The sequence below is a fragment of the Humulus lupulus genome, chromosome X (assembly GCF_963169125.1).
Source record: "Humulus lupulus chromosome X, drHumLupu1.1, whole genome shotgun sequence".
Lineage (NCBI taxonomy): Eukaryota > Viridiplantae > Streptophyta > Magnoliopsida > Rosales > Cannabaceae > Humulus > Humulus lupulus.
The window spans coordinates 166,534,219-166,557,460 of record NC_084802.1 but is presented as its reverse complement, the minus strand read 5'-3'; the positions used below and the strand labels follow the sequence as shown (position 1 = coordinate 166,557,460).

Below are 23,242 nucleotides of genomic sequence, written 5' to 3'. Positions count from 1 at the left end.
CTTCATTGTTGGCCATGCCAGTACACTCCACTATGAAGTCTGCCAAGGCTTGCCCCCTAATGGTCGTCCTTGGATGATAGGTGATCTCGAATTGTCTGAGTTCAACGGCCCATTTAAGCAGTCGGCCTGAAGCTTCTGGCTTGGACAAGACTTGCCTTAGTGGTTGATCAGTTAGTACATGGATGGGGTGCGCTTGAAAATATGGTCGAAGCTTTCGAGATGAGTGAATTAGGCTGAGAGCTAACTTCTCCATCAAGTGATATCTTGATTCTGCCCCCAATAATCTTTTACTGACGTAATATACGGGCCTTTGCACTTTTTCTTCTTACTGCACGAGTACTGCGCTTATGGCGTGCTCGGTCGTAGCGAGGTACAGGTACAGAACTTCTCCTGTAATGGGTTTTGACAAGATGGGAGGTTCTGCGAGGTGTTTCTTGAGTTCCTGAAATGCCAACTCGCATTACTCTGTCCATTCAAACTTCTTGCCTCCCCTCAATAGGTTGAAAAACAGAAGACAACGGTTAGTAGATTTCGAGATAAACCTACTTAGTGCCGCCATCCTGCCAGTCAAACTCTAGACATCTTTGTGTTTTCGAGGTGAAGGAATATCAATCAGAGCCTGGATCTTGTCTAGATTAGCTTCTATTCCTCGAGCATTTACATTGAAACCCAGGAATTTTCCTGAAGATACTCCGAAGGAGCACTTCTGAGGGTTAAGCTTCATGTTATATTTCCGTAATACGACAATGCATTCTTCGAGGTCATCAACATGGTTATTGTTAAGTTGAGATTTGACTAACATATCATCAACATAAACTTCCATGTTGTTCCCTATTTGTTCGGAGAACATCATGTTCACGAGCCGTTGGTAAGTAGCTCCAGTATTTTTGTGCCCGAATGGCCTGACGTCAATATAACCCTTTGTCTGTTATGAAGTTCGTATGCTCTTGGTCAGGGGCATGCTTGGAAATCTGGTTATATCCATAATAGGCGTTCATGAATGACATAAGTTCATGCCCTGCCGTGGTGTCTACGAGCTGGTTGATCCGTGGTAAAGGAAAACAGCCCTTAGGACAGGCCTTATTGAGGTCCCAGTAATCAATGCAGGTTCGCCACGTCCCATTAGGGTTTGGGACTAGCACCGGGTTGGCTACCCAATCGGGGTAAAAAGCATCCCTGATGAATCGGTTTGCTTTTAACCTGTCGACCTCCTCTTTAAGGGTCTTTTTCCTATCGTCATCCAGTTATCGCTTTTGCTACATCGGCGGGAAGCTTTTATCGATATTTAGCACGTGGCTCACTACATTTGGACTTATTCCTATCATGTCCGAATGTGACCATGCGAAGACATCCTGGTTCTTCTTCAAAAAGCAAATTAATTGCTATTTGGTTTCTTCGTGGAGGTTTTTCCCGACCTTTACCATTTTCGGGGGGTCTGATTCTTCGAGCCTGACTTCTTTGTGCTCTTCCAATGGTTCGAGATCAGTTTTTTCCTCCACTCTTGGGTCGATTTCTTCATCGATCTTTAGAACTGCCCCATCCTTATTCTGAATAATGATGAGCGCTTGTGCGCTCGCCTACTTCTTTCCTCTTATGGAAATGCAATAGCATTCCCTCCCGGCCAACTGGTCTCCCTTCAATGTCCCGATGCCACTAGAAGTTGGGAACTTGATTGTAAAGTCCTGCATTTTCGGGTACCTTTAAACGACTCGGGTCGGGATTTTTCCCCCGGGTTAAGAATATTATTTTAAATAATATTATATTTTGTTTGTAAGTATTCCATGAGTTATTGCTAGCCAAAATATGAATTTTGTGATTTTAAAAGTCAAGATAAGACTTTCGGTCCTGGACTGACACAAAAACCCTGATCGGGTAAAAATCTCGGAAAATAAAATGAAAAATCATGGCAATTATATTTTGGGCATAAAATACATTCATAAAAGTTAAAGTTTGGTCAAAAATAATAAACCTAAAAGAAAATGGAAATTTTAGGGCATTTTGTGTTAAATGCCTAATTTTACCAAAATGGGGAATTTTATTCCATGAATGGACCTTAGGTTAAATTTTACTATGTGATTAATTAAATTAAATGTGAGAGACATTTAATTTAATTAATTAATGTTAAGTTTGGTGATTAAAACTTAATAAGAGTGAAAAAAAAAAGGTGTCAAAAGCCAATTTGGACTTTTCTTCTTATGAAACCTTTATTAACCTTTAATAATAAAAAAAAAAATTAAAAAATAATGAAATGATCATATATGGGAAAGGGTGGCCGGCCATGTGGTGTTTTAGAGTGGTGTGAACCCAATTTTATAAAGTTTAACTCCCATTTTAATTAAGAAGTCAAGTGGGCAAGTGGGTAGAAAAGCACTCAAGTGTTTTGTGATATTTTGAAGAGTTGTGTGAGCCATTCTAACCCCCAAATCCGACCACTCTCCCTCTCTCATTCACTCTCATCTCATTTTTTAAGACCATTCAAAGTGTTCTCTCAATATTCAACCTCAAGAACACCAAGGAAAACTTGGAGGCTAAGTCTTGGTCTAGGAAGTATTTTCCCTAAGGTAAACTTTCACTAATCTAGGTTTTTGTAAAGTTTTAAGCATAGAGTTTCAAATAGCTAATTGACTATGTTGTTGGGGGAAGTTTGTTAGGGTTTTTGAAAGGTTTTGAAGGAGTCAAAGCTTATAGGAAGGTCCAAACCTTAAGCAAGAACACCAAAGAGGTAAAAAGTTTACTTTTGATGAGTTTGTTGTAGGGATTTTAGTTTTAAGCATTATTTTGTATATCTAATGCTTAGAGTTTCTTGTTGATGATGTAATAAGGTTATGGTAGTTGTTTAATAATTTTTATGATGCATGTGTATTGATTTTTGAAAATGGGAACCAAAACCCCCAAGGGTTTTGTAGGATACCCTAAAACAAAACATGTTTTAAGCTGTGACTTCCAAGGGGTCAAGCAGCCACTGTATATTTTTTTTGTAAAATTAAACTGTACTGTGATGTTGTTGAGATTGAGTACATAAAATTGAGCTTTTGAAACACTAAAAAATGTTTAGAAATGAGTAAGTTATGATATTTCAAAGTTTAGGTAAAAAACTGTTTTTTCGTATTCTTATTTTCGGAACCAAATTTGGACAGCCACTGTATAGGGAAAATGAACCCAGTTTTTTTCTAAAATTTTGTGGACATATTGCTGGCATAACCTATTAGTCCACTGTAAAATTTGGTAAGAAAATATTAAACGGTTTGAAAGTTATTAACTGTCAAAGTTTGGAAAAAAATAAGGTCATTTTTACCTCATTGTTGGAAAATGATTTCACCAATCAAAAATGCTCATTTTGACCTAAGATTTTACAAAGACCTAAATGGCATAACAAAAATGGAATTGGGAAATTTTGGTAACAATTGGGTAAGTAAATTTCAAGTTATGAACTAACGAAGTATGTAGTTAAAAATGTGAAAAATAGGTTTTTCACACTTAGTGTAAAAATGAGATTTTGGAACATAAGGTAAAAAGTAAAATTTTGCTTATTTCAAGATATAAAATGGTAAGTCTTGAAATCATATTTTCACTAAAATTTACCCTTTGAGTTTAAATGAATTATTTTTATTAAAGAGTTTTTATTCTTTCTAAAAATAAGAGATTTAATTTATTAATAGTTAATAAATTAAAAGAGGGTTTAAAACCCTATATTTTGAGAAAATAATTAAATAAATTATTTTCCTAGTAAGTAAAATTGATTAATTGCTTTTGGAAAATTAATTAGTCAAGATGAGAAATTTATAACGGTTTTCCTAATTAAGACAAATTAGGCAATTTTCTTAAAACGGTTTTTAGATATTAAAACCTTAAGAAAAATAAAAGGAAAATTTAAAGAGTTTATTTTCTTTAAAAATAATTAAGGAATTTATTTGTATTTTCTGGATATAATACCGGCTAAAATCTTAGATATTTTAACCGACTAGTCGAAAGTGCGGGTTAATAGCGATACCTTGAAAGAATAAGATTTTTAGCGGATTGTGGGAAATACCATTGTGATACCCGAGCCTAGGTATCGAGACCTTAGGATAGGTCTCCCTGAGACTTAGGGTTTAGTCTCGAATATTTTGTATAACTTTCCTTAATAGGTTTAAAACCAAATAAGGATTGTAAATCCTTACATATGACTTTTATTAAAATGACCAAACTGCCCAAAATAATAATAATGAATTATGAGTGCCATAATTAATCCGAGTATACTGTATGGATAACTACAGTATTGGCTAAGCGTAACTGGACTGAACGTTGGAGGGTGAAAACTTGCTGAGCGCTAAGGACTCCAAGTAAGTCAACTTATATTGTATGGCTGCAACATGAAATGATTATTGTCTTGTATGTTAGTATAGGGATACATGCATATACATAGGCTGTCATAGAAAGTTGCTTAGAGACGTTAGTCTAGTGAGTGCTGATTTAGAAAATATGAACGGTAGAAGTCCGTCATATCCTAGACGGTTGATCCCCGTCACACTGCTTGATTTTATTTATGTCCGGTTCATTACCGAGACGAGTGGCCATGAGATGAGGATAAGCTGGTTAAACCTAGGGGCGCCAAGATAAATGGGACCTAGGGGCCCTCATGCTTACTTAATCATTGGACGGTTAGAATCCGAGCAAGTGCTCTGATAAGTTATTCCCGGATAGCAGCCGTGAATATTGGCCATTCTGTGAGAGTGCCTAGAGATACTAGGGGTTGCCAAGATAGAGTGAGGTTGAACACCCTAGGGGCAGCTGCTCACCAGCACCACTGATTAACATAGAAGTCTCCATAAAATCGTGTAAATTGGATTACACTCTTGAATATGTAGCGATGCCCTAGGTAACACGATAGTTACCCTTGATGAGAATATTTATTGGCTAGATCTTAGTGTGGGGACTCAGTTCTCTTTTACAGATTAGCAATTATGTTGGAGGGCGCGTTACGCATGAATTGTTGGAAATTGTCGAGCGTTGGTCTCGAATTATTTGGTGATATAATATATCTGCTTGCTCTGGGATTTTCTGAGTGTAGGGATATAATTGTTGATAAGATATAGTTGTGATATAATATATCTGCTTGCTCTGGGATTTTCTGAGTGCAGGGATATAATTGTTGGTAAGATATAGTTGTGATATAATATATCTGCTTGTTCTGGGATTTTCTGAGTGCAGGATTTTTATCTAGTTACGAATTAATTTATCATTGGTTATCAGGCATGACCATAAGTTTGCCAGGACGCTTTAGCGTTCTTGAAATTGATTGTTTAGGGTCCGGAACCCTAATTCTCTACATGCTTTGTTTGAAAGTTGATCTTACTAAGCGTTTTCGCTTACCTAGTTGTTTCATATTGTAGGTAAGTGCAAGGGCAAGGCAGAGCAGTGAGCGCTGGAGTCTTCCTTGCAAATGTACATGTGGACCGACCTTTTGGGAAGCCTTTTTATTTTTGGAAATGTTGTGTAATTTTCCTAAACTAGGCTCACTCTAATCTTTATAAAACATGTTTGTAATTAAATGTTAAGTATGGCCATACGACTTTTTAAAAAGTTTTTTTTTCTATGGGTTTTTGAGACATTTTGTTAAATGAAAACATTTATATTTCCGCATTATCGAGTCTTGAAAATCCGGGTCGTTACATTGATGGCCAAATGCCTTACAGACGAGACTGCCCCCAGCCCTACTAGGGCGGGTCTCCCGAGCAGCACGTTGTAAGACGATGGTAGGTCCACTACTACAAACTCCATCATCTTGGTTGCTGAGACTGGGTAGTCTCCCAAGGATACAGGGAGTTCAATGGACCCCATACAGGCAATCCCCTCTCCTGAAAAACCGTACAATTTCGTTGCACAAGCTTTTAGGTCTCGAAGCGCGAGTCCCATCTTTTCTAAGGTGGCTTTATAGAGAGTGTTCACTAAGCTCCTATTATCAATGAGAACTCAGTGAACTCTCTTATTCGCGAGCTGGAGGCGATGACCAGTGGGTTGTTGTGGGGAAACTGAACATGGGACGCATCGTCCTCAGTAAAGGTTATCGGCTGAGATTCAATCTTTTGGTACTTTGGAGCTCTAGGTTCGGGTTTATAAGGGGACCCGTCCCCAGTTTTTAGCTTGTTCACATATCACTTTTGGGCATTCTTGCCCGATCCTGCGAGGTAAGGCCCACTCGAGATGGTTATCACATCTTCTCCATCAATCGGAGGGGGTCTCTCTTCTTCCCTAGCTCGTGAATTGTTGTTTTGGGCAGGGGCAACGCAACTCTCTTCTGGCTGGTAGGAGCCTGATTATGGTTCCTGACATACTGCCTGAAGTATCCTCTCAAGATCAGTCCTTCGATCTCGTCCTTCAGTTTGGCTGCATTCATCAGTAGTGTGCCCAGTGTCTTTGTGAAATCGATAGTATTTACTAGAGTCTCTCTTGGACTTTTGATTTCTCATGGGGTCTGGACGTCTAAAAGGGACCTGGTTTTCATTAGCCAGGTAAATATTCTCCCGAGACTCGTTGAGCTAGGTGTACACCTTATAGACGGAGAAATACCTTTCCCCTTTCTTCTTCTTTCCCCCTTCCTCCTCGGGGTTACTTCCTTCATTCTTCTTCCTGTTGGAAGGGTTTTCTGCAGGGGGCTTCGAGGCTGATGGGTCTGACGAGGTCGAGGCAGAGTTTACGTTTATCGTTGTAGTTATGGGCTGAGAGGTCATATTCAGCGTTGACCTCGCCTCTTCTACATCGACAAACCTCTGAGCTCATCGATTAAACTCGGTTAAAGACCTCACAGTCTTCCTCTGCATATCATCCCCGAGGGGACTTCCCGGCATTACCCCAACTTGGATGGCGATTAAATGACCGCTGTCATCTACATCCCGAGCTCGGGCAACTTCCAGATTGAACCTTGTAAGGTAGCTCTTCAACGTTTCACTTGGTTGTTGCCGAACGTTGGTCGGGGTCGATGCCTCGGGTCTTACCCCAATCATGGCTCTAAACTGCTTCTTGAAATCTTTTGATAGCTGATCCCAAGAAGTGATTGAATGTCTCTTATATTTTTCGATCTAGTTTTTTGCTGGTCCTATAAGCGATGCTGGAAATAACATGCATCTGAGCTCGTAACCCACATTACTTGTTCTCATTATGGTGTTAAATGTACTCAAATGACTGTACGGGTCAAATTTCCCTTCAAAAGGCGGGACATGAGGAATCCGAAACCCTTGAGGAAGCGGAGTGTTGGAAATATGGGGAGCGAATGGTTCGAGCTCCTCATTAGAATCCTCGTCCCGACTTCGACCTCGCTCATTCTGTAAGAGCCTAAATGCTCTTTCCAACTGATCAATTCTATATTGAACTGGGTCCACAGGGGGTCTCGCCTAAAATTGGCTATTATTGATCACAATTCTAGGCTCGTGTCTTCGCAGGGAATATTTGCACCCATTTAGGCGATCTCTCAGGTTTGGATTCGAAAGATTACCACTGCCCCGGTTCTAATTTAGGTGCTCCCGCAGGTCGGAGTGGTTCCTTTGGTTTGCAGTATTTCTACGTCCTTGATCATACATGATGACTGATCTAGTGTCCCCTGAGTCGTCACTGCCGAGGCTTGTCGCATGATTGTTCCGAGATGGATTTCTTTCATGCTGCCTCGTCTCTGGAGTGCGAGACCGAGACATTTGGCTTCTCGTAGGCTGGGCGTCTCTCCGTTCCCTAGTAGCTTCTCTATTCCCCTGTTTCCGTCCTGCCCGCCTTTCCTCATCACCCTAAGTTGGTTGTGCGTTCCTCCGAGCTGGTGAGGGATATCTTATTCGTGACGGAGGGAACCGTATGGGTGACGGTGGCTGCCACCCATTTCGGGGTTTGGATGGTCCCGAGTTCGCCCGTGCTGTCTCGGTAACATTCTGCGTGTTACCAGGAATCTGAGTCCGAGCCTCTGTAGGGGCTCGGTTATTCCCAGTTTCAGCTGGTAACTCTGTAGTTGAGTTAACCAGAGCCCAAGCTCGAGTGTTTCTTCGGGGCCTCGAGGGAGTAGGTTGTTCTTCCGGTGGCGGAGGTTGCTCCGTTCTTCTTGTGGCAGCATTTTTCCGAGGTCGCCTACGAGGCCTACGGGGAGGAACATGAACGTCACACGGAGGTGGGGCTTGATTCTCCTGCGGAGGTTGAGGCTGAGCCGCCTGCGCCTCCGCGGCTAACCTAGCCAACTCCTCGTTCCAGTTCTTAGCCTCAACCAACTGTTTTCTTAACTGTCGGTTTTCAAGTTCCACAATGGGGACGTACCGTTCGGGATTATAATAGATGTCCTCATCGTCCCTGGGAGCAGGAGGTGCTGGAGGTCCTCGAGAATCGAAGGACTCACTTCTTTCTTCAGGTTCAGGATTCATCATTGGCTGCTTCCCAGGGCGTCGTGGATAGTTTTCTTCAGGAATATTCTGATCATTCGCAGCCATAGCTAATCAGGGATTGTATTGCTTAAGGCTCTCAATGAAAGCACCAAACTGTTGACGCCGTTTTTCGTCAACTTAAAGCGTAGAGCAATTAAACAATAAGAACTATGGCGCAGATGAATAACACAGTAAAACAACAAGAATTTTACGTGGTTCAGCAGTTAACTCTGCCTAGTCCACCAGTCTATTTTATTAACACTTTGGAATTTTCAGAAAATCCTTCAGGGATGAATTCTCCAGAAATTCTCTCAAGATATAAAAAATCCGTACCTTATAAATGTTCATGACCTCTATATTTATAGAGGGTTCTCAAGGTTCATTCCCACATATTTCAGGAAGATACTTTTATTTATTAATGACCATAATGATTAAATTCTGTAACTCCTATATACAAGGAAACGTCCCCTGAAGACCAGGGGGCGTATAACAGACTTGATAATATCCCTTTAATGTTGGGATGTTACAACAATAAATATCTTTAAATGCATGGAACGCGTCTCATCAGATGACCTATTAAGTCGTTCGAGGTTGGCAGTCAGCATTATGTCGGTCCAGACCTATAGATAAGTTATGAGCTAGTCACCTTGCCCCAAGACCAGCTTGGAGCGGGTAAATACCACCGAGGCTCTTACACTCCAAGCTTATACTCATGCCAAGCTCGGGCTACTTGATCCGCAAACACCCGACAACGGATGTACTCCGATGCTATGTCTTTCAAGCTTAGAAAGAACTTCGAGGTTACATATCTTCGAGGTTGCCTCCTTGCTTCGAGGGTTTGGCATTTGGATCACGAACACACACTTTAGATATCACAAGCTCACACTTGACGAATCCAACTTTCGAGGTCACAATCTCAGGTCTCAAAATCTGGGTGTAACAATCTAATACAGATTCTGTATATATGATTTATATATATAGCAAAACAAATGATTTATTATATTTTTCAATTATTTTTAATATTATTCATATGATTTTGTGAATACACCTTTATGTAGTATTTTTTATATGCATTATATTTAGTAGTTATAAACAAATATATTTGAATTTGTATATTTTATCATCACAATATTCAAAGATTTGTAGCTTATTATATGTATGTGAATGTCCAACTTTATACATTAAAAAAAATTAGTTTATTTTATTGATTATGTTATTATAATGTTTTAAACTTTCAACGATAAGTTTATTTAACATGCATAATTTAATATAATAAACCAAATTCATTACTTTCTCGATTTGTGTTAAATTTTTTTAGGTATACTGTTGTGGTTAAACTATAATATTATTTTAATTGCTTATATAATGAAATATACAAACAAGTTTAATTTAGTCTTCGAATTTAATAATTTGGTTTATTTTTATATTTTCATAAGTCCCTCAAGGTTATTGGTTATATATTAATTGAAACTAATTAGTTTATTATAATTTTATTATATATACAATTAAATTAACAAATCTTTTAGTTTAAATTGTATCGTTATTTATATAAATTTTGCAATTTAGTCACATGTCGTTTATTTCTTTTTTTTAAAAATAATGGTTTTTCATAAGTTGCTTTTTTAAATATTTGGGTTGTCATGTTGCACCCAAAAATAAACGTTTATGTTTATTTTAAACATAAATTACTTTCAACATATTTGTTTGTGAACGTTAGAATCGAGATATCTATTTCAGAAGATTTATACATACTTACAATCTTTACATTTATAATCATATTTCCACAAAATTAAATTTGATGATGAACAAAGGTATTATGAAATAAATAAACAACAAAATCAGAAAATAATGTACATTAGTATTATTGGAACCATACATTGTCATGAAAAATGGTGAAAAATAGTTTATTCACCAATACTAACGTCCGATTACACCATTTATTTATTTATTTTGAATAGGTTGAAAACAAATTTGAATATGAATATATCTTTTTGTTTAGTAATGTATGATCGAAAAACTTCAGCTTCTAAATCCGACAGCCTTTGTGTAATTCGATTTTCTGATGATATTTTTCTGCAAAAACATTGAAAATTTGAATTTGGGTTGACTCATATGGTTCATATTAGATGTAGGTGATTATTTCTTTTCGTTTTTTTTTATTTATAATTATTCCACAATATATGCATATTTATGCTAATTTTTGGTTAAGGTTGTCAAATATAAAATGAAATTTTTATATATCTGCCATCAATACAGTACTAATTATTTTGTTTTTTGGTATATATTTTGTATTATTATTATAATAAAAATAGGTTGTATTGTTTATGTATATCATATTAAAAACTTGTACCTTAATGAAAAAAGCCCAAAAAATATTATAGTGTATATTATAGGTAGTATTCTAATGTGGTTTGTTAATAAAAAATTACTAAAATAAAAAATATATTTTTAAAACAAAATAAAAATATTTAAGAATAAAATATTGTGTATGTTATTATCATATTATTTATTTTAAATATTTTAATTTGGATTAATATATAATAAATAAGTAAATATATTTAGATAAAAAAACACATTTATTGTAGAGTTTTTTCAAATTCAGCTTTTAGAAAAAAACTAAAATCTAGGTTGTGACAGATTTAATTTTTAGCTGTAACTTCCGCATAAATTTTTCAATAAACTACTTTTGGCTTGTTTACCAATCACATTTATTACACTACATTTTAAGAAAGAAACTTCTAGTATTCTACATTTTAAGAAACTTCTAGCATTTGAAATACTGTACAATATTTAAGTATTTCAATAAGGAGATTAAAAGTGATGGGAGAGAAAGTGAGGAGAGATAAATTAAAGAGAGAGAAAATGATATGAGATAATAATAATTAAAAATGTTATGTGAAAAAAAATTTATAAATTTTTTTTTTAGAACAACTAAAAATAACTTTTTGTTGTTCTCAAAATTTTCTGTTTTTTGTAACTTTGTTTTTAAAATTTATTTTTTGAAAACAATGTCAAATACCTTATTTATTTTCAAAAAAATAACTTTTAGGTTTTAAAAACAAAAAAACAATTTTATAGTTAAGCAGCCAAACATTCTTCCAGTTTCTCTTAGTGCCCTTAGGCACTTGTGTTCTGAAATCGTATTGTATTTGTGGAAACCAAAGGACTTGGCCTCTAGATATTCACATAATTGATGGGTCAAAAGAATAACGGTAGAGACGGGAGAGTGGCGCTATGACAAAATATGGTGGATATATATATTTAGTCATAGTAGTTACATACTAGGTGGCATCCACATATTGCTGGAACTGGTCACCCCACTTTTCTATATGCACCCAATAATATATATGCACATCACTTTTCTACTTGAATTTAGTAATTCTTTTTTTTTGCTGGAAACCTAGGCTTACTACTTATATATAAAAGGTTTTGTTCAATAGGTTAAAATCAATGCTAAACACATGGAAATGATATTTTTAAAGCTATAAAAAAAAAAAATATTGGGATCGAAAATACCTTAGGAGTTGCTACTCATCGACGTCGAAGGAAGAAGAAACAAGTCTATCTTGCATGAAGTAGACAACAAATATCAGTGTCAACTGCTGCCAATGCTCAAGTTAAAACACACCATTTAACTTGAGTATTGGCGACACACTATTTAACTTGAGTATTGGCGACAACCAACAACTATTGTCATTTGCCCATAGTAACAATGCCAGTTAAATATGTAGGACTTTAAGGCATCGGTGATTAATTGACGCTCTTAGTCCCCATTTTTAAAAGGTGTCAATCAACAATGATGAATGATGTCGTATAATATTGGCAAAAATTATTTTTATAGTAGTGTTTAGTATATATATATATATATGTTTATTGGTTCCTCAAATTGTGTTTAAAATGAAAGATAATTTCATTAGTATATATATAGACACTCCTTTCTATAGTGGTTATAGGCAATTACAATGCATTGTTCTTGCTAATGGTCGTGGTTAATGAAATATTTTATTGTTATTGATGTAATTTAAAATATTTTTATTTTTGCCACTGAAAAATTTCTCCACTAGTGATTTTGGATGTATATATATTTTAAAATTTCGTAATTAGTTATAACAAGGATAATAATTTTTTTTTGAGATTTTTTGAAAACAACCCACTTATATCATTCATTGAAATTGTTATCCAATAAATTAGCATTTGTGACGTGGCGAATAATCTCTTGACACGTGGCTGACACCTGGAGCGTCTGCTAGAGTGTCGACCAGGAGACACACCAGAAGCAGGACAGACCTGTCTTTACCACGACCAGACTGGTCGGTGGTTCCGCTGGCAAAGCAACATTTACGGAAAGATCTTATGAATCCCAAATTTATCTCATGCAATCTTCTGAATATCCGATGATTCTGGGGATAATATCTGTAACAATATTGGGCAACCCTCCATGAGCCTATAAAAAGCAGGAGATGGCTCATGGGAAGGGACTTTTGGAGCCCGGAAATCATAGAGATTATAGAAATTATCTGAGTAAACTTGTATTGTTTATGAGGAGTGTTGAAACTCATTGAACCCAAGTTCTCTGATCACACTTTTGATCCCATATCAATATCATTCTAAGTGGACGTAGGTCATTACCAGATCCTGGGGCCGAACCACTATAAATTACTGTGTTTTCTTTACTTTTGTCATTACGTTATTATCTATACATATTCGTCTATATCATTCATATTCTGACTCCGTGTCAGTTGGCTAAATCGTGGGTCAACATTCTGGTGCTTTCATTGAGAGGACGATTCATCGTTGTTGATAAAACTAATGGCGAAAGCAGGGAAGAAAGCTGCTCAGACCGCCGCTGCTGCACCGTCGAATCCACCACCTCCTCCTCCCCCTGCAAGCATGGCGGAAGATGAGCCGCAACTAGATTTTGAAGAGGAGGAAATGGACGACGCAACTTTGAGGAGCACCTTGGGCACGTTGCAGGAAGAGTTGGCTAGTCTGAGAGCCAATCAAGAGACTGCCGCAGAAGCTATGGCAAGGCAGCAGCAGGAACTTGATCGTCAGCGGGCGGAGTTAAGCGAGAGACAAGCGGAGGTGGATCGCCGCCAGACCGAGGCCATGGCAGCCCTTGAAGCGGCCTTGCTGTTGGCCAGAAATCAGGCCGTGCCTGCCTCGCAGCCTAATCAACCTGAAAATGGGCCACCCCAGGGACGTCCCAATCCTAGCCCACCGGTCCATCCTTCAAGTCCGCAAAGGCCTGAACAGCCCCAGATGCCCCATGACGACGTCCCACTGGACCCCGAGGCAGATCCACCATCCCACGCTGCTCGAGGTAATCCCCCGCAGCAAAGGCAGAATAGGGCCGAGCGACAGCCTCGTAGTCCTAGACGCCGCGAGAATGATGGGCCACACCAAGCGAACAGGGGGCACTACCCTCCTGGTAACAGGAGAGACTCGGAGTTAGGCTCTGCGGTCCGTGGATCCCAACGGCATGATAATGCACGGGGACATCGCGACCAGCGCAGGCCACCCTCTAACGCTCGGGGTGTTTTTGCCAGAGACGAAAATAGAGGGAACAACTAGTCTTACCACAGCCAGTCGAAGTTCAAAGATGGCCACGGCTACAACGAGGCTGACTCAGGGAAGGACAATGCTGATGGGAGGAACGGAAATAGAGGTAAGAGCAGGAGCCAAATACCTCAAGATGATCAACCAAATAGACAAGATGTTGGGGGGCAACCCAGGCAAAATAATTTCTTCAACCGGCTCGGAGGTAGCGAGCAACGGAGAAGAGAGGAAGATCTAAGAGACATACTCAATGATCGTCAAGAGAAGCATGGTGAGAACATCCCCCCAGCAGCAGAGACTGTAGCTATTCCTACTGCGTTGCAAGCCCAGATAGACGCACTAAATCAGGCTGTGCAACAGCTGGTCGGAGGAAGGACCTCTTACATCGATCACGATAGAAGAAAAGGCACTCCATTTATCCAAAGAATAGCCAACGCAGAAACTCCCGGCAAGTTCAAGATGCCTACGCTCCCAAACTTTGATGGATACGGGGATCCCGTCTCGCATGTGAATAAGTTTGAAATCCAGATGGACATTCAGAAAGTGTCCGAAGACGCTCGGTGCAGGATCTTTCTTGCAACACTTTCTGAAGCCGCGCAGGAATGGTTCTTTAAGTTCCCACCTGCAAGCATAGTTTCCTGGGAAATGTTCGTAAGGGAGTTCTACGGACAGTTCTACGCAGGTCGTGTCCACCCGACCGAAGCAAACCAACTGGTTGAGATCCGCCAGCAAGATGGAGAATCACTAAAAGATTACATCCAGCGCTTTATGCGAGCGACAGCCGGAGCAAAGACAGTCGGGGACGAAGGAAAAATGATGGCTATAACCGCGGGAGTGAGGCGCCGTTCGCCCCTATGGAAAAGTCTTCGTAAGGATGGGGTTAGAACCACCCAGGAGTTCTTAGACCGAGCTGATCGGTATATCAAGCTCGAAGAAGCCATTGCCGATGATGGAAAATCCTCGAACAAGGGTAAGAAGGCTGCCGAACCCGCCAAAGCCGCCAATGGCACCAAACCAAATGGCAACGGCAAGGGCAACGGAAACGGCAACGGTAATGGCAAGAATGGTGGGAAACGGCCACACAATGAGCCTTCCACCTCCGACAATAAAGGAGCCAAGGGTAATCGTTATGAACCTAGGTTCACTAACTACACTGCCCTCGTTGAGTCTCGAGGAGAGGTTTACCAGGCCACAAGCTCTAGTGTGCCCTACAAGAAACCTGGGCCCATCCGAAAAGACATTTCAAAAAGAGACACTACCAAATTCTGTCGTTACCATAACGACTACGGACATGACACTAATGAATGCAACCAGCTGAAAGATGAAATTGAGTTCCTCATTAGACAAGGACACTTGAGAAGCTACGTACGGGCCTCGGGAACTTCCCAACGAGAAGCTCTAGGTGGCAACGAGCATACGTCCACACGCCAACGCTCGCCACCATTACAGCCTGCCCCCGTAGCCGGAACACTCTTAACCATCTGTGGAGGCCCGCACCTCGCAGGAAATAGCGGAAAGGCTAGAGAACGATATGCTCGAACTCTACGCCACGACCAGGACATCGAGATGATGACTGTGGAAGGACCGAGCGCCAAAAAAGGCCCGCTCAGAGGAATGCGGGATAACCTTCTCTGAGGGCGATGCCCAACACGTCCGGTTCCCACATTCCGATCCGCTGGTCGTGGATATCCAAATGGCCAATATGATGGTAAAAAGAGTACTGGTCGATACAGGAAGTTCAGTGAACATCCTGTATAAATCAACGCTGGAACGCATGAAGCTGTCCGTGAAGGACTTGGAGCCCTGCAATCAAACCATATACGACTTCTCTGGAGAAGGACTCGCACCAGCCGGAATTATCAAACTCCCAGTGACAACGGGTACAGCGCCTGCCTCAAGGACATTACTCGCCACTTTTGTAGTGGTCGATTGTCCTTCAGCGTATAACGCCGTTATTGGAAGACCCATACTGGTTGAACTGAGGGCCATCATCTCCATGTGGCATCTAGCCATGAAATTCCCAACGGACGTAGGGGTAGGATGCGTTTTGGGAAACCAATGGGAAGCCAGGGAGTGCTATAACGCCTCGATCACAAAGGCAAAAAGTGGAGCATCGAGGAGCGCTACCCCAGAACGATTGCAGATGACGGAAAACAGACAAACCCAATCAGGTGGAAAAGTCACCAAATAGGGTGTTGCCCAAAGTGAGGATATAGATTTGGATCCTCGCTTTGGGGATTTTGAAGAAAATGTTTGACCCGTTGAGGACCTGGAGGAGGTCCAGCTTGATGAAAAAGACCCGACCCGAATCGTAAGGGTTGGGAAGAATTTAGAACCTACAGCAAAGCAGGCGCTGGTGGAATTCTTGCAAGAGAACCAGGAAGTTTTCGCCTGGTCACATAAAGACATGGTCGGAATAGATCCTGCAGTGATCAGCCATGTCCTGAACATAAACAAAGTCTTTCCACCGGTGCAACAGAAAAGAAGGCTGCTCGATAAAGACAGATCAAGAGCCTTGAAAGAAGAAGTCGAAAGACTTAAAGAAAATGGGTTCATCAGGGTGGCGTTTTATCCATCATGGGTCTCCAATCCGGTGCTGGTCCCCAAGCCTAACGGCAAATGGCGGACCTGTGTGGATTCCACTCCCGAGGATCGACCAGCTAGTCGATGCAACTGCTGGGCATGAGATCCTTTCGTTCATGGATGCGTATTCAGGCTACAATCAGATCAGCATGCATCCCCCTGATGAGGATCATACCAGCTTTCAGACCGATACGGGCTTATATTGTTACAAGGTAATGCCTTTTGGACTAAAAAACGCAGGTGCAACTTACCAACGACTGGTCAACCACATGTTCAAGGAGCTGATCGGAGTAAGCATGGAGGTATATGTGGATGACATGTTGGTAAAGTCCAAGAAGGCTGAAGGACATGTGAGGGATTTGCGAAGGTGCTTTGATGTGTTAAGCAAGTACCATATGAAGTTGAATCCCCTCAAATGTTCCTTTGGAGTCGGGTCAGGAAAGTTTTTAGGGTTTATAGTAAATTCAAGGGGAATCGAGGCCAACCCCGACAAGATAAAAGCCCTGATCGATATGAAGTCGCCAGAAAAGATCAAGGATGTCCAAAGCCTGACCGGAAGGATAGCTGCCCTTAGTAGATTCATCTCAAAATCAACTAACAAGTGCGTTCCATTCTTCAATCTACTTAGGGGAAATAAGAAGTTTGAATGGACGGAAGACTGCGAGCAAGCATTCCAGACAATAAAGGCTCATATGTCGCAACCTCCCATCCTATCAAAACCAATCGAAGGAGAGACTTTGTATATTTATCTGGCGATTACCGAAGTTGCTGCTAGTGCGGTACTGATACGGGAAGAAGAAGGCGTGCAGAAAGCTGTTTACTACGTCAACAAAAGGCTTATCGGTGCAGAATTAAAATATCCATCGATCGAAAGATTAGCATATTGCCTAATTCTAGCCTCCCGAAAGTTGCGACCGTACTTCCAAGCCCATCCTATCACGGTTCTGACCGACCAGCCCCTTCGGCAAGTCCTCCAAAAACCCGAGGCGGCTGGACGACTGTTAAAATGGGCAGTCGAATTGGGACAGTTCGACGTAACTTATTCACCGCGAGCAGCAATAAAAGGGCAAGCCTTAGCCGATTTTATTGCGGAATTCACCGAACTCCCCAGCAACGAGTTGTGTGAAAAGCCTGAGGCACCCATGCCTCAAGACAAGACTCCTTTGTGGAAACTATTCACAGATGGATCATCTAATGAATCTCACGCTGGAGCGGGAGTGATATTGATAACGCCCGACGGGCATCGATTTAACTGCGCAATCAGATTTGACTTCGCAGCGTCAAACAATGAAGCGGAATACGAAGCACTCCTTGCTGGACTGAGAATGGCCAGGGAGATGAATATAAAAGCGCTCGATATTTACAGCGACTCCCAGCTGTTTGTGAATCAGGTCCTGGGAGAATATCAAGCGCGAGGGTTAAAAATGATGGCCTACCTTAACAAAACAAAAGATTTGCTAGCACAGTTTACAAAATACACCCTCCAGCAGATTCCGCGAGACCAAAATTCGAATGCAGACGCCTTGGCCAAACTTGCAAGTGCTAAAGATGCTGACACCTTGAACATAGTCCCAGTAGAGAGATTAAGTGAACCAAGCATTGATGCGACCGAAGCCAGCATGGAAATTCGAATAGAAGATACATGGATGGCGCCTTACCTGGAATATCTGACAAATGGGACATTGCCAGCAGATAGAAACAAAGCCAGAACTCTGCAAAGACAAGCTGCTAGGTACATACTACTCGACGGTATTATGTACCGAAGAGGATATTCAATGCCACTGCTCAGGTGCATTACATCAGAAAAAGCTAAGGAACTCATGAAAGAGGTGCATGAAGGCTTCTGCAGAGATCACGCTGGGGGGCAGAGTTTGGCGAAAAAAATTCTTCGACAGGGCTATTTTTGGCCAACGATGAACGAGGATTCAATGGAGTACATACGAAGGTGTGATAAATGTCAGAGGTTCTCCCAAATCCCACGAGCAGCTCCAAACGAGCTAAAGCAGATGCAGAGCCCGTGGCCTTTCGCAATATGGGGAATAGATTTAATTGGATCACTGCCGACAGGAAAAGGAGGAGTAAAGTACGCAGTTGTGGCAGTCGATTACTTTACAAAATGGGTCGAAGCTAAACCACTCGCAACCATCACAACCAAGAAAGTTCTCGACTTTGTCATCAAGAACATTGTGTGCCGGTATGGTTTGCCCAGAAAAATAGTATCAGACAACGGAACCCAATTTGACAGCGACCTATTCACCGATTTCTGCGGAAGGCATGGGATAATTAAGAGCTTTTCTTCAGTCGCACACCCACTAGCGAATGGGCAAGTCGAAGCTGTAAACAAAACCCTCAAGGACACCCTGAAGAAAAGACTTGAAGAAGCGAAAGGAGCATGGCCAGAACAACTACCTGAAGTCCTCTGGTCGTATAGAACATCTCATCGAACAGCCACAGGACGTACCCCATTTTCCTTAGCTTATGGGTATGAGGCTATGTTACCCGTCGAGATAAATCCCCCCTCACATCGGCGTTTAACGTACGATCAAGAGCAAAACAGCCAGCTAATGCTGGAGTCCTTAGACTCAATTGATGAGATACGAGAAAAATCTCAACTCCGAGTTGCTGCTTATCAACAAAAAGTCGCCCGGTACTTTAACTCCAAAGTTAAAGAAAGAAGATTCAACGTCGGAGACTTGGTGTTACGACGAGTTTTCTTGAATACCCGCGACCCCACTGCCGGCGTGCTCGGACCTAACTGGGAAGGACCTTACCAGATTGAAGAAGTCCTTCACCCAGGCACCTACAAACTTGCACGCTTAAACGGAGATCTCGTTCCACGTTACTGGAATGGAGAACACCTGCGCAAGTATTACCAATAAACAACCCTTCTTAAAGGACTGGCTTGTTCAAATTTTTCTATTAATTTTTACAAGTTTTGCAAAGAGGGTTAGCCACGGTGTATGGCTAACTGCTCGTATATGTAAGATTCTGTTTCAGAATCATTCGTAAAGACATGATTAGTCCATTTTTAATACGAAATTATAAGGGACTGTGCTCAGCCAGTCATTCTTGCCAACCTTTGTGAATTTACATTTACAAGTATTTGTTCATTACGTGTGTTGATTTGCTGTATTACAAGTATCATTTTTCCGCACGAACAGGAATGTTCAGACAGGCCATGGTCAAGGCAAGTGACCAAGGACCTAAAGCTCCTCGATCACTTGGGGGGCATATAAGGCACATCGATAGCAAAGCATACTCTCAAGGTATGTAAACACATGAACAAAATGAGTGAAAGCATGCTTCAAGTACTTTGTAACGCCCTACTCCCTTAGAGCCGTTACTAAGTGAATTTTTAAGACAAAACAGTGCAATGAACTCGGTAACCGAGGTTTTGAAGCAAAAGTGTGACTAATAAAAGTTAAGGCTGTAATCTTTGAAAATGCGTTGACTCAATAAGAACTTCTAGTTTTAAACAATTGGGATCCCAAAAATAAGGTTTGAAAAATATTTACATCTTGAAGTAAGTTTACAGTTGATCAGTTATAAAATCATAGGTTATTACAGCCAATTTCAAATAAACCCCCAACCAAAGCAGTCGGGCAGGCCAAACATGTACGCGTCGCTTCACGCTCTCCGTACTCATGGTTGGTTGACTCAGTCATTGCCTTTATCTGCAACACAGAGCACCCGTGAGCCGAAGCCCAGCAAGAAAACTCATGTAGAACATAACATATGCAATGTATACAATTTATCATAACAGATAATCCACAATTAAACAAGTCAACCATTAGACTAAGCAAACACGGCCATGCCGCCCCAGAAGCCTTACCAAAGCCCTGGGGTATCGGTTCTCACCGCCAAGATAACTCATGTATCCCTTGGGTCCCACCCTGAATATAACATAACAAATGTATCCACCGGGCCCCGCCCTGACTATAGCATCCCATGTGCTAGGTGTTACTTTCGGCCCACGGCCGCCCCGGCCTACACCGTACTCGGCCCACGGCCGCCCCGGCCTACGCCGTACTCGGCCCTTGCCGTTCATTTCATCATAAACACATATATTACATTCAAAATAATCATTCACACACATCATGATTCATTTAAGGTTAAACATTTGCACACAACACAATCTGGGGCCATGCCCTGCAATCATCTCATCATGCAACATGCAATATAGGGCCATGCCCGACAATGACACTATGGGCCCACGCCCTATCATCCTACGGGTGTTATAGTTTTCTTACCTTAATTCCAAATGCTTTAAATAGAAAAATGACGGCCCCCGAGCACGATCCACTTCCCGAGCACTAGCTTAACACCTAGTCACAACCAAGATAATGGATACCAATAAGATTAATCTCAAATGAGTTTCTAAACCAAGTTATAGTACTCGGAACGTTGAAATTCACCAAACATTGTAAAAGACTCAACCCCGAGCACCCTAGGTTAAATTCCCAAGCCCAAATTCTCAAAATCCCAAAATTCCTTAAGCGCTGCGGCATGGCCCAACCATGCCGCGGCATGGCCCCCAAACAGAGCCACAAAATGCCCAGAAACAGGTAAGGGCCGCGGCCCTACATGGACCATGCCGCGGCCCGCCCTCCATCCTCAGCACAACTTAGCCTTCAAGGGCCGCGGCCCTCCAAGAACCATGCCGCAGCCCGACCCTTCGAACCCCGAAAAACCCACCATTTTCAAGCTTAAAACCTCACCTTAAGCCATCCAAAAGCTCCCAAATCAAAACCAATTAATAATCACAACATTAGGATGGTTTAAACAACACAATTCCACCAAAAATCCAACCTAACACTCACCAAGATCCCAATTCCAAATTTCTGAAATTTCAAACCTAAATCTCAAAACCAACCATGGAAATTCTCAATTTCAACCATCAAACTTTAATTTAAACCTTACCTCAGTTGTAGAATCATTTCCCAAAGGATCCCATGACCTATCTTTAAAGTTTCAAGCCTCAAACTCCACCTTGAACATCAAAATCCATAAACATTCACAACCCAACAAAATCTCAGAAATTTAACTTGAGAAAAAGAATTAATTGCTTACCTTTACCCTGATTTGTTCTTGATTAACTCATGAGCTAAACCTCCAAATCCCACCATCAATTTTCAGAAATTCAAGCTTGATTTCTCCTAAGATTTCTGTGGATTCATGAAAGAAAGAGGAAAGAAAGAAGAAGAAGAGAGGGTGGAGGCTGGGTCGGTTTCTCTAAGTCTCCAAATGGTTTATTTGTTTTGTTTTTATAACTTAAGCTGGTTACCCCAAGGTTCGGGGTACCAAAATATCCCCGAGGCAAAAATGGTAAAATCCCCCAGTATTCCCGCCTAGACATCCTAACCTCAAATATATCTCCAATTATTTATTTTCATAACCCAACATCAAAATACTCCTTGACTCGCTCAAAGTCAATCATAATGCCCCGTTGTGACTTTTCCCCGCTATCCAGCTCTAGGATCGCCTCGTGCCGAAAGCTACACATCACGGATATACCCAACATGGCCAAAATTACAATTATGCCCTTCTAACACAATCCGGGCCTACATGCATACTAATATACATAGTCATGCATCTCAAATAATCAAATAGTCACATAACACGCTTTAAATCATAACCATGCATTTAACTCATAAAATCACACATAAATCCCAACATGCCCTCCTGGCACACTAATCAAGGCCCTTAAGCCTTATTAGCGATTTTGGGTCGTTACATACTTAGAGTATTTTTTCAAAATATATGTTTTGATAAATCATGACAAAGTACTATGCTAAGTTCGGTCATACGGACAAACGTTATAATAAGTAAAAATATTATAACACCAAGAGTTAAGCCTTTACACCGCAAGCATTGCTGCTTGAATGTAATTGTTCAAACAAAAAGATTTACTGCCCGTGCAGCAAAGTTTAAAAAGAAACTATTGTCTTTACATTGCGACCTGTGGGTCACATGTTCAAAAAGAAAGAAAAACAGTTAAATAAATTAAGAGGCATGGGGGGCAGGAGGATCCTGGGCAACAACCTGGTCAGTCTCTTCCTCGATGGTTTCTTCGTCCAAACTAACGACGCTTGGGGTTGCAGGAGTCGCAACTCTCGCCTCCTCTTCAGCCAGTTGAGCAGTGCACCGAGCCAACTCCGCAACTCTGACCTCCTCTGAAAGGTAGCTAAAGTCAGCACCCTGATTGTGTTTCCAGAAGTTATAGAAACATCGGAGTGTCGTCCTTTTGTACTTTTCCAGATTCTTGGAGTTGTCAAGCTCCGACTGCTGCACCTTGCCCTCGAGAGTGGCAATAGTCTCGTCCCTAGACTTGACTACCCCCTCCAGATGCTTGATTTCGCGGAGATGAGTTTTGTTGTACGACCGGTACTCTTCCCTCAGCTTAACCGCTGCATCTTTTGCAGCTTTAGCCGCGGACAGTTTGGTCACCGCTGCATCCCTCTCTCGGACCACCTTCTCCAACTCCTTAGCATGTTTGGCCTCAGCAGCCGAAAGCTCCTCAGCCACCTTCACCTGATGTTTCTCGAGAACTTTAGCCTCAATCTGCTCAAAGTAGGCCTGGGCTCGGGTACGAGCAGTAATGGCAGAAAGTAAGGCCTGTAAACGAAAGAAAAAGAAGTCAAGACTTATCACGAGAACTGAAAAAACAAAGACTCGAGGAACAAAGAAATACTTACGCTGGAGATCTCGTTCAGAGCTCTGTTCAGGAT

General features: G+C 41.1%; 1 long non-coding RNA gene across 1 annotated transcript; it reads left to right on the top strand.

Moving 5' to 3' along the window:
• The first annotated feature begins 2,528 nt into the window (after nt 1–2,528).
• On the top strand, nt 2,529–5,575 carry LOC133805370 (uncharacterized). The gene is made up of 2 exons (XR_009878945.1): nt 2,529–2,722; nt 5,373–5,575. It is a non-coding gene; the product is annotated as an uncharacterized LOC133805370 (long non-coding RNA).
• The last annotated feature ends 17,667 nt before the right edge of the window (nt 5,576–23,242 follow it).